The 15882-nt window shown below is 34.7% G+C and overlaps 1 non-coding gene across 1 annotated transcript; it reads right to left on the bottom strand.

The window, feature by feature from the left end:
• Positions 1 to 14067: 14067 nt before the first annotated feature.
• On the bottom strand, positions 14068 to 14139 carry Trnae-uuc (transfer RNA glutamic acid (anticodon UUC)). Its single transcript has one exon. It is a non-coding gene; the product is annotated as a tRNA-Glu (tRNA).
• Positions 14140 to 15882: the final 1743 nt, after the last annotated feature.

Raw genomic sequence — 15882 nt, 5'->3', positions numbered from 1 at the left:
GTCCGCAAAGCTGTAGATTGAATTGACAGTGGTTCCTAGCAAATCGTTGATATATATCAAGAAAAGGGTGGGGGATAGAATGCATCCTTGAGGGACTCCAGCGTTAATGTTAAATTTGTCGGAGAGGTGTCCATCGACGGCTACTTGGATTGTTCGTTGTTCAAGAAAACTTTTGATCCAATTCAATAACGAGTTTCGTATGCCGATTGAGGAGAGCTTGGTTAGTAGTCCCTCATGCCACACTATCAAATGCCTTGGAAATGTTAAAAGCGACTGAGCGGGACTCGCCGTGCTTCTCCATGGCCTCCGTCCACAAGTGTGTGACGTAAGCCAGAAGATCGCCGGTGGATCTAAGCTTTCGGAAGCCGTATTGATGATCGCTGATTAGTTCAGATGATTCCAGATATTTTACCAGTTGTTGGTTGACTGCCTTCTCCATAATCTTCGATATTACTGGAACTAGTGCAATCGGGCAGTAATTGGAGGGCATCGTCTTCTTACCTTTTTTGGGTACAGCTTGCACTCGAGTAGTTTTCCAGCTTGTTGGAAATGAGCCCTGCTTATACGATGCCGTGAACAGCCTACATAAGGGAGGAAACAATTCGTCTGCACAACGTTTTAGTACTAGGGCTGGAATTCCATCGGGTCCAGAAGCTTTGTTGGTGTCTACGCTTTTAAGAATTTTATTTAAAATTCGTTGGGGAAACGAAATTTCTCCCATCGATGAATTCACCCTTGACAAATATGGCGGTGTTTTGCCTTGCGAGCGCAGAGTAGAATTGGACGCGAAGAGTTTACCCAGTAAGTTGGCTTTTTCTCTTGCTGTTACCGCGATAGAACCATCATCTGCTGTTAGGGGTGGCAAGGCCGACTTAGCAAATCATTGACTAACGGCTTTCGATACCGACCAGAAAGATCTTGTTCCATTTGGGCAGTTTAGCAATTTGTTTTTGATCCTGTTGTTGTGACTCTCTTTGCATTCATCAATAATTCGCTTGCAGCTAGTTCTGGAGGTTACAAAATTCCTCCGATTTTCGGTGGAAGGATGTTGACGCCATTTGCTGCGTTTTTAGTATTTACTGCCTTTTTGAAAATCAGGTTGAACCATTGCTTGTTGTTTGATCCGCATTTAGTAGAAAAAGGGATATAAGCTTCTATTCCTGCCAAGATCGTCTCTGTAATTTAGTTTGCACATTGTGAGATGTTATTGGTTCTAAAGCAGACTTCTTTCCAAGGGAATGAGCGATAAAATTCCCGAAGATGGTTCCACTCTGCTGATTTATAGTGCCATACCTTCCGCGGCATCGGAGGATCCTGCGTTTTAACATCTAACTGGCAAGAGACTATTATCAATTTGTGTTCCGATGTTCCTAGGGGGGCCTGTACTGATACAGTGTACGAGTCAGGGTCTGAAGCCAAGACCAGATCTAAGAGACTCGCGAACTCGCCGTCTCGATCGGGGATTCTGGTAGGTTCCTCCACAAGCTGCGTAAGCCCGCATATGGTGGCAAATAGCTCAGCTTCTCGTCCTTCATCGTCGTTTTTGTTGCAGAAGCGCAGCCAGTTGATATTGTGAACGTTAAAATCACCCATGACGATGATTTCTGCGCTTGGGGAGTCAATTTGCAGTTGGTTAATGCAATCAACCAGGTTCAAAAAGAGCCGCCTATATTGGGTGTCGCTTGGTGGTCTGTAGATACAGCAGATAAATTTTGTGGCTCCACTGGATATTATTTTGAACCACATGACGTCGAAGTCCGCAGGTTCAAGCGTTTCCTCCCGCTGGCAACTCAAATCGCTCTTGACAAATACTGCCAATCCAAAGTTTAGTCGAAATCGGGTGTGTAGATCGTATCCAGGATAAATGAGGTGAACATTTGTTGTTGAAGGTTTCACCTTTGTTTCTGCCAATGCCAGAATGTGAGGCTTATTTAATTGCAGGCGTTGGTGTACTGCATTTATATTGGTGTTCAGGCCTCTGATGTTGCAGAAATTGATTTTTAGGCTTTTAATCCCGCTTGATGGACCCCCTCCGACCAGCCTCCGCCCGGAGATCCGAATGGGAGGCGAGTTTACCTCCGGAAAATTTTGGTCGTGAGGGCGCCATCATGCATTTATTTTTTTACTCCATTTCCCCTTTGGAAACCGGACACATCGACATGGCGGCGAAAAGTGAGTTCCATGAAATCACTTCACGCCGCCTGCGTCCTATGTGGTGGTATTGAACCGGGCGATGCAAGTGGACAACATCTACCACCAAAAAGTTGCTAGTGCTGTAGTCAATAGAGTATTCGAATTAACAAATTTAGCCAAGTTAGAAGCTGGGAATTATGTAAATACCAAAGTGAATTCTGCGGATATCAAAACTCGTGTTATGGATCCTATGGAATCAGTACATTGTAGTAATTCTTCCTGGAAAGGTCTAGCTTTTTTAAGAAATGAGAGCGAGTGGATACAAGAAATTATATTTTCGAAGAAATTTGAAAGTCAATGTTAGAGAAGAATGTTAATGATCTTCAATTAAACGATGTTGACACTTATGCAGTATTTAATAGTTTCTCTTCACTAAATAATATATTAAGAATTTAGTCGTACTATTGTCGTTTTAAACTTTATTGTAAATTGGATTTTACTGACAAACTGAATTAAATGTTTCTCGCATAACTTTTTGTCTTTTTTTACAGTATCAGTATGTACTCCTATTCTTCAATTTTATTTTAAATGTGCATTTAATATTACTATTATTTATCAGTTAATATTTGTGGATATAAGTTATGTTTAATTAGGTTCATTATAAGGGTTAAGTGGAAGAATACTTTAGTGAAAACTGAGTATTACTAAGGTAAACTATAATTCTATCTTTTTGTTTGAATAAAGAGTATTATTATTAATAATTTAGCTGGCTGTGTTCATTAGGAGATCATGCTATTACACTACAATATACTGATTCATGATAATCTATTGTAATAAGCAGTAGTAAACATATTTTAGTGTTGATCACGATTTAGAATAAATTAGAGGCAAATAGGTTTGATAAAAATTATTTATTAACGTTTTTAACCTATTTAGATCAAGTTTTTAATTTAAAAAACTTTGTTAAATAATATTTTAACATAAGGCAAAAATGATATATTACTAAATAAACTTATCTCTATTTTAAATGCATTAAAAATAATTTAGATATAAAGTATACATAACGCGTACAAAACACCTTACAAACATGATCTATAATATATTCGCTGTCCGTTCGAACATGCACAAGCAGCACACGGGTACAAAGATGAAAATCGCATTCTTGGCACGAAAGACCCTGATATGCTATTGTGAGCATCAGAAGGGCCACAATTATTATTCATTTGTAAATGTCATTCCGTGCCCGATATTCAATATGGTGGGAGTCACCGGACCACACGACGTTTTAAGATAAATGATCTTCGATTCTTGGGATATTTTTGTTGTTTTCGTGTGCAACTTTTGCTGCTTTTGCTCAGCTAAGCGAAAGGCATTTCCGATCTCGAGCTTTTACGGTGAATGCGTTCTGCCAGAACTGAAGTCCGGTTCGTTTAAACGAAATATAATGTTTTTCATCATATAGGGTTGTGGTGGAATATAGCTTATATGAATCAGATCTTGATACTAAAATTCGAGAAATTTCATTTCGGTACATATAAGAAAAATTGGTTTTTATATTAGTTTTTATGATGAATTTAAAAATCTATTAAAAAAATTGATATTTTTCTAACAATTAAAGAATATTATTTATATATTATAATAAAAAAAATATCTTCTAAGAATAAAATATATTAAAACATACCAAATATATTTAAAAATATTGACAAATAAATAAATATTTTTGTTTTATATACAGAATTTAATGTTAACTGCTATTATAAGATTTAAATTAAGAAGTATTGATCGCATGAAAATCTAGGAAAATGCAATTAAGAGATTTTTCGTACAATGCTATCATTATTTACAATAAAATTCCTGTAAGTACAAAGGTTTTGACAGAAAGTGGATTTCGTAAAACTTGTAGAAAATTTAATTTTAATAATCAATTTAATGTACGGGTAAAGTGTGAAAAACACTGGTAGTGTTTCTTTCTATTTCTTTTAAATTGTTTTCATAATAATGTTACATATACATATAAACTGGTTTGCTTTTAATTGTTTTCTTATTTCTTTTTTTGTTTTCGTTTTCAATTTTTTTTAGGGCATAATCACTCATCCCAGATATTTAAGTATCATAGGGAATGAGCTCTGTGGGGATCCTTACCAGGTTATCGGGCCCGTAATGACGATCATTGATGTTTGTGTAAAATTTTCTTATAATTCGGACTGTATTTAATAGCACCAGTTTCTGTAGCTCTCTGTATGTATGTTGATTAAGACCTAGTTCTTTCATGCTTCTCTTCAGGTTCTTTGGTATGACTCCCGTAGTCGACATTATCATTAGTATCGTTCTAACAATATTCATTTGCCATTGCCTCTGTAACCGTAGTTCTAGGTCACGGTACTTTAAACATTTTTCTGCGTGCTTTTGAACTAAATTGTTAGTATTGGGAATAGCCACTTCAATAAAAGATGTTATCTTATGTTGCTTATCCACTAAAACTAAGCCAGGTCTGTTACTACTTATAGTTTAATCAGTTAAAACAGTACCTACTATCCCAATAAAGCCTAAAGTTTACTTTACAGCTTTCTTTCTGGAACATACTTATAATAAGGATGCTTTTTATTCTGCAGAAGTTTCAGTCTTAGAGCGAGCCCTTGATGTATAATTTTTGCTACCGCATCGTGTCTTTTTTTGTATTCCGTGGGCGCAAATATTTGGCAACCTCCTGTTACGTGCTGGATTGCCTCAGATGTTTGGTATCCATATTTACATCGGTCATCTTCAATGGCTAAGTCTTTTGCTATGATTTTTAAATAATTACACGTTGGAACATCTTGATTTTGGATAGCTAAGAGTGAACCCTCTGTTTCGGGAAACATTTGTCCTGAGGTCAGCCAATAGTTTGACGCACATTTGTCAACATGTTCTTGCATGAGCTCGGTAATATGTCTTCCGTGCAGAGGTTGTTCTGCATTCCGTGCTGAGTCTGTTTCCAGTTCTGTATTTTGTTATTTGTTGTTTGATGGTTTATTACGTTTTCTTCATTTTTCAGTTTAAGTGGGGTTAACTCGTTTATTTGGCAAATAGCTACATGAAAAGATGAATCCACAGACTTTCTAAAAAAATAAATTCTTAAATTATTAATTTGTTGGTCCAATTGCTTTTCTAGCGTTGTTCTTTCAACCGCACTTTTGAGATGATGGTATTTATATTTAGTAAGGAGGGTTCTCATTTTCCTTTGTAAATTCGCAATATCCGTTCTACTCCATGTAATTATCCCAAATGAGTAGTCAAGCACTGAACAGGCGTATGTGTTACTAATAATTGCCTTAGACAGATTTTTGATATTAAGTCCAGTACGTAGCACCCATCTCATCCTTTTTTGAAATTCTGTTATAAGTTCCTCTTTCATGATCCCATGATAGATTCTTTATGCTTGTTAAACCCCTAAGTACTTATTGGTCTCTCCTACTTGCATTGACTGGATCCAGTTTCCATTCTCCATCTCAAAACTACCTTGATTAACTTTACCTTTTTGGATATTAAGAGCCAGACACTTATCCATCCTAAAATCCATGCTATTGTCTATCGAAAATTCTTCAACGGTTTTAAATATTTGGTTCATTGATGTTTTGAGGCTGCCAGTAGTTTTAGGTCATCCATATAAACCAGATGGTTTATTTTATTGATATTGGCTTTGTTGTTTTTGATAGAATATCCATAGTTAGTCGAGTTTAATCTTCGTGATACAGGGTTCATTGCTAGTCATGATTAAAGGAGACTTAGCACGTCTCCTAAAAATATAACCTCTTTTTTATTCGGATGGGTTGCATCATGATACTGCAGGTTGCTTCATTTAGTTACATAATAATAGTATTCCACGTTGACATTGCGTGCTCTAAAAATTGCGGGATCCTATTTAATAAGAAAGTTGATCCCTGTGTAGAAAAAAAGGGCTTTAATTGAAGCTTAATCAATATGTCATTAAAAAACTTCGTTAATTGGCCGTACGTAAGAAGTCTCGGTGCATCAGGTCTCGGTGCATTTCAATTATGTGCATTTTTTATAATATTTGTGACTTCGTTGGTTATCAAAGGATTATGTTTCATTCCAGGGATATTTGCGACACTTTCTGTCTCTTCATTAATCTACTTGAGAAGTTGATTGCATTGTGCCGGTATTTCAAGCTGGTCTTTCCAGAGCTGCTGAATAACTTCTTTAGTAGGATATGTATTGTTTTTTTGTAGCTGTCAGATGTCTAGAATTTTATTATTTTATATTATTATTATTATTATTATTATTATTATTATTATTATTATTATTATTATTATTATTATTATTATTACTATTATTATTATTATTATTATTATTATTATTATTATTATTATTATTATTAATATTATTATTATTATTATTCTGTTTTAGCTCGCTGATAGCGGTGTTGTCAATTTCATCGGCCTGAAGGCAAGATGAATTTTGCTATGGTAGACTTAGGAACTTTCGAACAATGTCGCATGTATTCAGTATAACAGATTTCTATATAGTGACAATCGTCCAGGAGGAAAGACCCAATGCGTTAAGATTTTTGGACAGTGTTAAAGGGACAATTCCAGTGGATGAAATAACTAGAGAGAGTATATATAGATTATCTTGCCTCCATTGTTGTTTTATCTTATGAGTCAGATCTGCGTATTTAGCAAGTTTAGTGTGTGTCGTTTCTAGGACATTATTGGTATTTGGCACTGCTATGTCAAGTAGAAAGGTTTTCTTTTGGGCTTTGTTTATTAAGATTATATCTGGTCTGTTTAAAGTCAGCGTCCTATCGGTCAAAACAGTTCTGTCCCAGTAGAGGCGAAAGTCGTCATTTTCAAGTACAGTTTCTGGTTTGAACTGGTAAGAGGGGCAAGTTTCGCCAATTAGATGATAAAGTTTTGCCAGTTCTTGATGAATCATTTTTGCCACACAGTTATGTCGGTGCAGATATTCGGCAGCCGATAGAGATATGCATCCTGATGTTATATGTTGAATTGTCTCCGGTACGCGCAGGCATTTTCTACATCGATCGTCGATCACTTTCTCATCTTTAGTAATGTACTTAAGGTAATTTCTTGTAGCAATCACTTGGTCTTGTATAGCCATCATAAAGCCTTTAGTTTCAGGAAATAGATCTCCATGAGTCAACCAGTAGTTCGATGTTTCATAATCGACATGTTCGGCATTAAGTTCCTGAGGATGCTTTCCGTGTATTGCCTTCTGCTTCCATGTGTTCACTTTATTGGCTGTGTGCTCTGATCTTGTTACAGTAATGTGTTCGGCTATATCTGCACGGAGATTCAAGGGTGTGTATCCGTTATCCGCTAGCACCACTGCTCTATGAAGAGAAGAGATTTCTCTTATACTGAGGAAGTATTTCTGAAGATTTTTTACTTGTTTTTTGAAGAGAAAAGAAATATCAGTTAGTCCTCTGCCACCCTTGGATCTGGGAAGAGTAAGTCTTTTGATGGCTGATTGAGGGTGGTGTGCTCCAAACGTCGTGAGGGTTGTTCTGGTCTTCCTCTCAATTTCTTCTATATAAGTCGTTGTCCACCTAATGACTCCAAAAGAATACGTATGGGGATAGCGTAGGTATTAACCGCTTTAATCATGTCCTTACCATTCACTTTAGTTTTTAAAATTTGCTTAAGACGATTGATATATTCCTTTTGGAGGTTCTGCTTTATTTTCTTGTGCTTTGTATGGGCTAACTGATGTACGCCCAAGTACTTATAAGTTTCCCCTTCTTCCATAGCCCGAATGAGACTATCATCTTGTAATTCAAAGTTGTTGGTGTTGTGTTTACCTTTGATAACTGTTTCAGTTTTGCATTGATCGATACCAAAGCTCATTTTAATGTCGTAGGAAAATATTTCAATTGTTCCCACCAATGAGTTGATATGCGTTAATGTCCCAGCATAGACTTTGATACCATCCATGTACATTAGAAGTGTATTATTATATAGGTTTTCCCTGTTATCTTTAACGTTAAATCCATATTGAATCCACTTTGATTAAGCATATGAGAGAGGGGATTCAAAGCCAGACAAAACCAGAGGGGTCTCAGGGAATCTCCTTGGAAAAGGCCTTGTTGTACTTTAATAGGCTCAATCGCAAAATTTTAATTTCTGCAGTTAAGATTCAACTCTGTGGTCCAGAAATCCATCATATGTTTTAATAAATTGATAAGCGGTGGAGCGACTTTATAATTCTCAAGGACCTTAAGCAGCCAAGTGTGTGGAACGGTATCGAAAGCCTTACGGTAATCTATAAAGGCGGTGTATAGGTTTCTCTGCTTCTGTATTGCTTGTTCCATAATTACAGTATCTATAAGTAACTGTTCTTTATATCCTTGAGACCTCTTAATGCAGCCCTTTTGTTCTAGAGCGATAATTCCGTGGTCTTCGCAGTGCTTATAAATTATTTTTGCAATGCATGCTGTAAGCAGTTTACAGATTGTAGGCAGGCAGGTGATAGGCCTATATTTTGCAGGATTTTCAGTATAGTTATCTTTTGGTAGCAAATATGTTAGTCCTTGCGCAATGTAAGTTGGTATTGTGGTTGGTTGCTGCAAAAATCTGTTGAAATGACGAGCTAAATGTGTACGGGTGCATTTAAACTGTTTGTACCAAAAGTTATGAATTCGGTAGTTTCCAGCTACTTTCCAGTTAAAGGAATTCTCGACTATCTGCCTGAACAGCTCAGGAGATATTATCGGCTCATCCTGGATACAATCTCTTTTTGTATCCAGGGTGTTTCGACATTATGAGTTGTAGGTATGTATTGACTCTCAAAACTCCATGACTTGTCGTTTAGGTGGTGGTTTACCGCTGTCGTTGTTGACTACATTTCGAGCCTTCGATTAAACTGTTTCTCGTTGTTCTGAAACAGCGTATTGGATGTTTTCCTAAGGTTAGATTCTTTATATCTTCGAAGTCGTTGTGCAGCAACGCTTAGTTTTTGTTTGAGAGTGTCTAAAACTTCTGCTATATTATGGTTGGGAGGGTTATATGTGGCATGGGTTTTGTTTTGCCGCATAACACTCTCGACTTGCTTGGTTAACTTACTGCTTCTTTGTCCTTTAATGTAGGCGGTGAGTTGGCCAATATCTTTTATTATTAATATTAATATTATTATTATTATTATTATTTACAGCCAGTTAAGGCTCGCACTCCCTCTAAGGGGGGGGATCATTTACTTATCCCAGATACCTGCGATATCAAAAGGATTAAGCTCTGTGGTCTGTGGGAGCCTTTTCGGTGTCCTTAAGTGACCTGAAATGTAAAGTTATCTCCTAGAAATTTCCGGCTGCTGCGAGCAGTTGCCAGTAGTACTGCCTTTTGCATGTGCTTATATAGATGTTCGCCAGTTCCTAGTTGTTTAAGGTATTCCAGTAGACTCTTCGGTATTACACCCGTTGTCGATATAACAATTGGGATGGTCTGAACATTATCCATTCTCCATTGCCTTCCGATTTGAATTTCTAGATCTCTGTATTTGGCGATTTTCTCAGTGTGTTTCTCTTGCAGATTATTGTTGTTCGGTATGGCTACGTCAATTAGAGTTGTTTTCCTGGAAATTTTATCTATTAAAATAAGATCTGGTCTATTATGCCTTACATGTTGATCGGTAAGTACACTGCGGTCCCAATATAACTTATATCGGTCATTTTCCACTACGGGTTCTGGAGTATATTTATAATACGGAACCTTCTCTGTTGTAATAAGTTCCAACTTCATTGCCAACTCTTGATGTAAAATTTTCCCAACTGAGTCGTGCCGTTTTTTGTATTCTGTCGCTGCAAAGGCCTGACATCCTCCTATTATGTGCTGGATTGTCTCTGATGTTTGGCATCCATACCGGCATTTGTCGTTTTGTACGGACGGATCTCTGACGATGTGCTTGAGATAATTTCTTGTTGGTATATCCTGATCTTGGATGGCGAGTAGAAAGCCCTCGGTTTCTGGAAACATCTTGCCTGATACCAACCAATAGTTCGACGAAGCAGTATCGACATGATTTTGGCTGATCTCATTAGGATGCCACCCATGAAGGGGCTTCTCCATCCAGATGCGGAGTTTTTCCTGGTCCGTATGATGGTAGCTGCACGCTTCCTCGCTCTTAAGTTGTAGAGGAGTGGAATCGTCTATTTGATTTATTGCTGCATCGCGCAGCAGCGTGGAATTTTCTCCTTGCCTGTAAAAATAGGATCTTAAGTTAGTGATTTGTTTTTCAAGTTGTTTACCCAGATCTATTAATCCTCTTCCTCCAAGGTGGCGGGGAAGCATTGTTCTTTCAGTGGCACTTCGAGGGTGGTGGTTGTGCGTTTTAGTAAGTAGGGTCCTCACTTTTCTTTGTAGCCTTTCTATGTCTGTCCTACTCCAATTAATTACCCCAAAAGAATAACTAAGAGCTGAACATGCGTAGGAGTTAAGTGCCTTAAACATATTTTTGCTGTTGAGATTGGTTCTCAAAACTTGTCTTACCCTTTTCACAAACTCGTTAGTCAGTTCGCATTTCATTGTTTGTTGTTCAATCGTTTGTGATTGTTTCATCCCCAAGTATTTGTAAATTTCGTGTTCGCCCATGGCCTCGATGGTCTGGACATTCTGCATCTGATATTCTCCTGGCTGAATTTTTCCTCGGATTATATTGAGAGTACGCCATTTATCTAGTCCAAATTGCATGCCGATGTCATTGGAGAACTCTTCTACTATATGCAGCATTTGGTTTAGTTGGTTCCTAGTTGCAGCCATTATTTTTAAATCATCCATATACAGTAAGTGATTTAACTTTGCAATCTCGGTGTTATTATCTCGGATGCTAAACCCATAGTTGGTAGAGTTAAGACGGTTCGAAAGAGGATTCATAGCAAGGCAGAACCATAATGGGCTCAGTGAGTCCCCTTGGAAGATTCCTGTTCGAATTGGAATGTTGTTTGTACTTACTGTGCTTTTACCCTGTACTTCGAGCTGGATCGTTGTTCTCCAACTTGTCATAGCGCTCTCTAGAAAAGACAAAAAATTACCATCAACTTTATACATTTTTAATATGTTTATAAGCCATTCGTGTGGTACTGAGTCAAAGGCTTTCTTATAGTCGACGTAGGCAGTAAAAATATATGCCTGGTTGTTGATGACAGAGTCGATAATAAGTTGTTCTTTACAGCCCATAGACCCTTTAGCGCATCCTTTTTGTTGTGCGGATATGATGTTGTTTTTCTCACAGTGTTGATAAATGCGCTGTGTTAAACATGAAGTGATAATTTTATACAAAGTAGGTAGGCACGTTACCGGTCGGTACTTAGACGGATCTTGTGTGTTGTTCTGGTCTTTAGGCAGTAGATAGGTTACTCCTTGCGTTAGGAACGCTGGCATTTCCTGTGGGTTAAGAATAACGTGGTTAATTAATTCTGAGAGTTTAGGATGCACACTCCGTAGTTTCTTTAGCCAAAAGTTATGAACTCCATCTGGGCCAGGTGATTTCCAATTATGCAGTTTTTGGATAATCTGGTTGACTTCCTCGATAGTGAATGGTCGATGTTCCATCTGGTTATATTTATTACTATTTTGTTTCTCTTCAGTAACCCAGCTTGCGTTGATATTGCATGTTGTTTGAGTTGCAAGTTGTTTGGCCCAAAAATCTTGAATTTGTTCTTTCGTGGGGTATTGCTTATCTGGGTGATCTGATTTTGAATTTAGCTCTCTATAAAATTGTTTTTCGGCCTTTTCAAAACGAAGATTGTCACGTTTTCGGTTATTACTGGTCTTGTATCTTCGTAGGCGCCCTGAAAATAAGGAAAGTTTCTGTTTTAGAGTATCCAGGCATTGTTGAGCTGTATTATTTTCTGGTTCTAATGCGACACTGACTTGACCTGAAGGTTTTTACTTTTGTTTTGTTTTTTGTGTGGTCTCTTGGAGAAAGAATGGATGATATGTTTCAATTTCTTACACGAATTGCTAATAGGAGTCAATACGGAAATCTGATTTCGGTACATATACGGAAAATTGGTTTTTATATTAGTTTTTGTGATAAACTTAGCTAAAAAAATAATGGATCTTTTACCAGGAATTAAAAACGGATATCTACAGATTTAAAATACATTTTATAAATAAAATAAATAAAAATGTATAAAAATATATTTAATTGCACTGACAAAAAATATTTATTATTGTCTTGTATACACAATTTAAAGTTTACTGACAATATAAGATTTAAATTTAGAAAATTATGTTTTTTTTTTGTAGACATGAAATTTAAGAAAATGAGATGTCGAAGAAAGTTTTTTAAAATGAATTGAGCACTCAAAAACTCCAAAAGTACAAAACAGTTACCTAAAAAACAAATAATTTTAGTGATTTTGGCCAAAAGTCATAACATATATCATAAAACGAAAGTAAAAATTAAGAGACCTAAGATATTATATTCTTTTGTTTTATTGTAAGACGTAGAATGCTGGGTACTTACAAAAGCCACCACTAAAAATCTCGAAGCATTTGAGATGTGGCTGTATGGGGGAATGGTTAGAATACCATGGGCAGTTCACATTACAAACATAGAAGTGCTAAGAAGAATGAAAACAAAATGCAAAGGTCATGTACACTATTAAAAAAAACTAGGTTACCTAGGGCCTGATATAGAAAATGAAGATCGACATTCCCTACAGCAAACCATAATACAAGAAATGGTATTGGTTAAAAGAGGGCCTAAAAGAAGAAGAACATAATGGTTATAATGGTAGAAAATTTAACTAGCTTAATTTTTGGTTTTATAATGACAGTTTTTTTTTTGCTTTCATGCTTTTTTATTGACTACAACAACCGACAAAATATAATGGCTGCATCGATTTTTTTAAATTACATAATGCATGGGGTTGTAAATGACAGATTGACTGTACTAAATGTGCAGAAAAACAAACAAGTAATATAATATTTGGTTAAATAAACTCAGACCTAATTTTTGTCAAAACATTTTTTATATTTTCTTAAGTTTAAAAAAATTATATGCATAAGTTTGTGCATAAATATGATTCTTGGAAATAATATTACTGCCTATCAATAATTTAAAAACTTATAATTAATTTAAATTATTCGTATATTCCGATAAATAAAAATCAAAAAAATTAATTATTATAGTTAGGAAACTCTCTTAGCTATAGGCAAATATTTCTGAAATAAAATACATCTATCGGTTTTGTATTAATAATATTCATTTTTCTATTAAATAATTGTTATTTTCTATTATTATAATAATTATTTACGAATATGATACTATACTAATAATGCCAGAATACACGTAAATTACACAACTAAATGGAAATTTAGAAAATAATTTAACAGAATATGCCTACCAATTAAAGATTAAAAAAGTGTTATATAAAATAAATTCTCTTCAGCTTTTTCAGAATTTTAAGTGGTTAGTATACATAATCTTGTCACATTTAAGTGATTTCCTACTAAATGACTTTAGTATACTTAGACGTACTCTCTTTAATATAGAACAAAAATTAACAAGCAAAAGTAAAAATTTAATAATATTACTAACATAAACAAGTTTCAAACATAAAATATATTTTTTAAAATAGCATGGCATAATTTTTATTTAGATTATGCATAATTAAGTACAGTTTGGTATATAGAAGTTATTAATATGCAATTAACTAGCATGTGATTATTGGAAACGTAAAACATGTAAACATCATATATATGAAGTGTGTTATAGGTACATTAATAAATATAGGTTTTCTTTCCCTACTGTAATAATATTTGCAACTTTTTAAACTTGAATGTTTTAAATCAGTAATATTAAGTATTAGGTAGTAAAAAATGTTTTATAGAGACTTCCATATTCTGCAAAATCAGCAATCTTCCTAGTATTGTAAAAGCTGAAATTACATTTAAAAAAAAATGAAAAAAGTTATTCCGATACCGGGAATCGAACCCGAGCCTCCTGGGTGAAAGCCAGGTATCCTAGCCACTAGACCATATCGGATACAAAGAGAATTGTGACTGCCTTTGTTTTAAATCTTGGTTCTATTTTTAGCTCTTAACGAGTATTTTATATTTTTCTTGTAACAAAGTATTTTTTATTAAGTTAAATATTAAAAAAAAAAAAAAGTTGCTACGCTTTCCCTAAATATCAACTATTTTTAAATAGGTGAGACCTTTTTTAACTAGTTTACTTTAAAAAATTAACAAATTTGTTGTTTATTTGCCTAAATATATGTTTTTTTTTTAAATTTTAAATTTAAATGAATCTTTTCGGCAAAAAAATATGCATTAATATGCAAGGAAAACTGCAGTTAGGATTTCTTTAATTTTTACTAGACAAATATCAAATTAAGTGGATTAAAATAAAAAGAGAAATTTTTGCAATGTTTTCTAAAACAAAATATATATTAGTATACTAAATTGTTAAAAATATTAAAATCTGATATGGCGACATTAAGTTTTTTATGGTTGTATTATTATTATAATTAATTTAATTACATTTAGAACTTTATGAAACAGGCAATAAATATAATGTAATACTATCAAAATATATATAATTCAATGAAATATATGGACTTTAATGCTGTGATCTTTCACCTTTAAGTTATAAAGCTCTGGATTCGAAATTTCCTATTTAAATGCATAAGTTAAATGGATGTAAGGACTTTTTTGTTACTGTTTTGTTTAATTATTTAGTAATATTTTACATTTCATAAAACAAGACTTTTCAATGTAAAAATATCCAATAGGATATTTAGATAATGATTGTAAATGCAGGGTAAAAACGAGAAGAACTAGTGAAAACTAGTGATGAGATTTTAAGAATAAAGTACGAATGCTAAATTTAATATTGAGCCCTCAACTTCTACAACTTGTACTATAAATTGTAACTTGTAGGTATCTTTTAATTAAATATGCACTACAGTATACTAGGAAGCTACTTACACCACAACTTTTTAAGAAGCTTAGAGTGGACAAATCAAATTTTTGTATCTGCTCCGCCACTACTACCGTAGGGGTTCTATTTTGAATGTACAAATAGAAGAACTTTTTTACCAGAGGCAACCGGATCAAGTCTAATTTTATTCGGATATACTTTAACCAAAACCCTGAGCTACTTTACCTTTATTTAGGCTCGACTGCAACTAGCAAATAAAACACCAAATAATTACATTTGTGAGAATATTTATTTGTTATAAAATAAATATCTTTGTAGTCACCCAGTCAGTGTTAAAATAAGAAAACTGGGGTGTATTTCAACAAAAACAAATAATCTTAAATTTAAGTCATGCGCTCATCCATTCATGCTTTTCTTCAACTAAAATAACAACAGTAAAATTATTAATATAGAACAAAACAAATTATCAAAAATACCAGCAAAATTTGATACCCTTTTTTTACATGAATTTGGTATCAAGTTATAATTCAATTTAATTTAAATATAAGGAGAGCGATTGAAAAACTGTCTCTTTATTTCTATAACACCTATTGAGACACTAATCCACCAGTACTCTAGGTTTAAATCAGGAAAGCACTACACTGAATGTTTTTGTTTTGTAGGTACTTTACATTAATTACACGTAACTTTATGAAATCTGAGTAGATTGGTCAGCCATACAGTACAATAAACTTAAAAGGTTACCTTGTATGGTTTGCTCACCATCGGAACCCAGAACAGGTAAGTATCAATGCACAGGTACCACGAGCAGCAGCCATCAACATCAAACACAAGTAACGAGACAAC

Source organism: Anthonomus grandis, chromosome 5 (genome assembly GCF_022605725.1).
Source record: "Anthonomus grandis grandis chromosome 5, icAntGran1.3, whole genome shotgun sequence".
Lineage (NCBI taxonomy): Eukaryota > Metazoa > Arthropoda > Insecta > Coleoptera > Curculionidae > Anthonomus > Anthonomus grandis.
The sequence above is the reverse complement of the archived record's forward strand: the minus strand, read 5'-3'. Positions and strand labels throughout refer to the sequence as shown.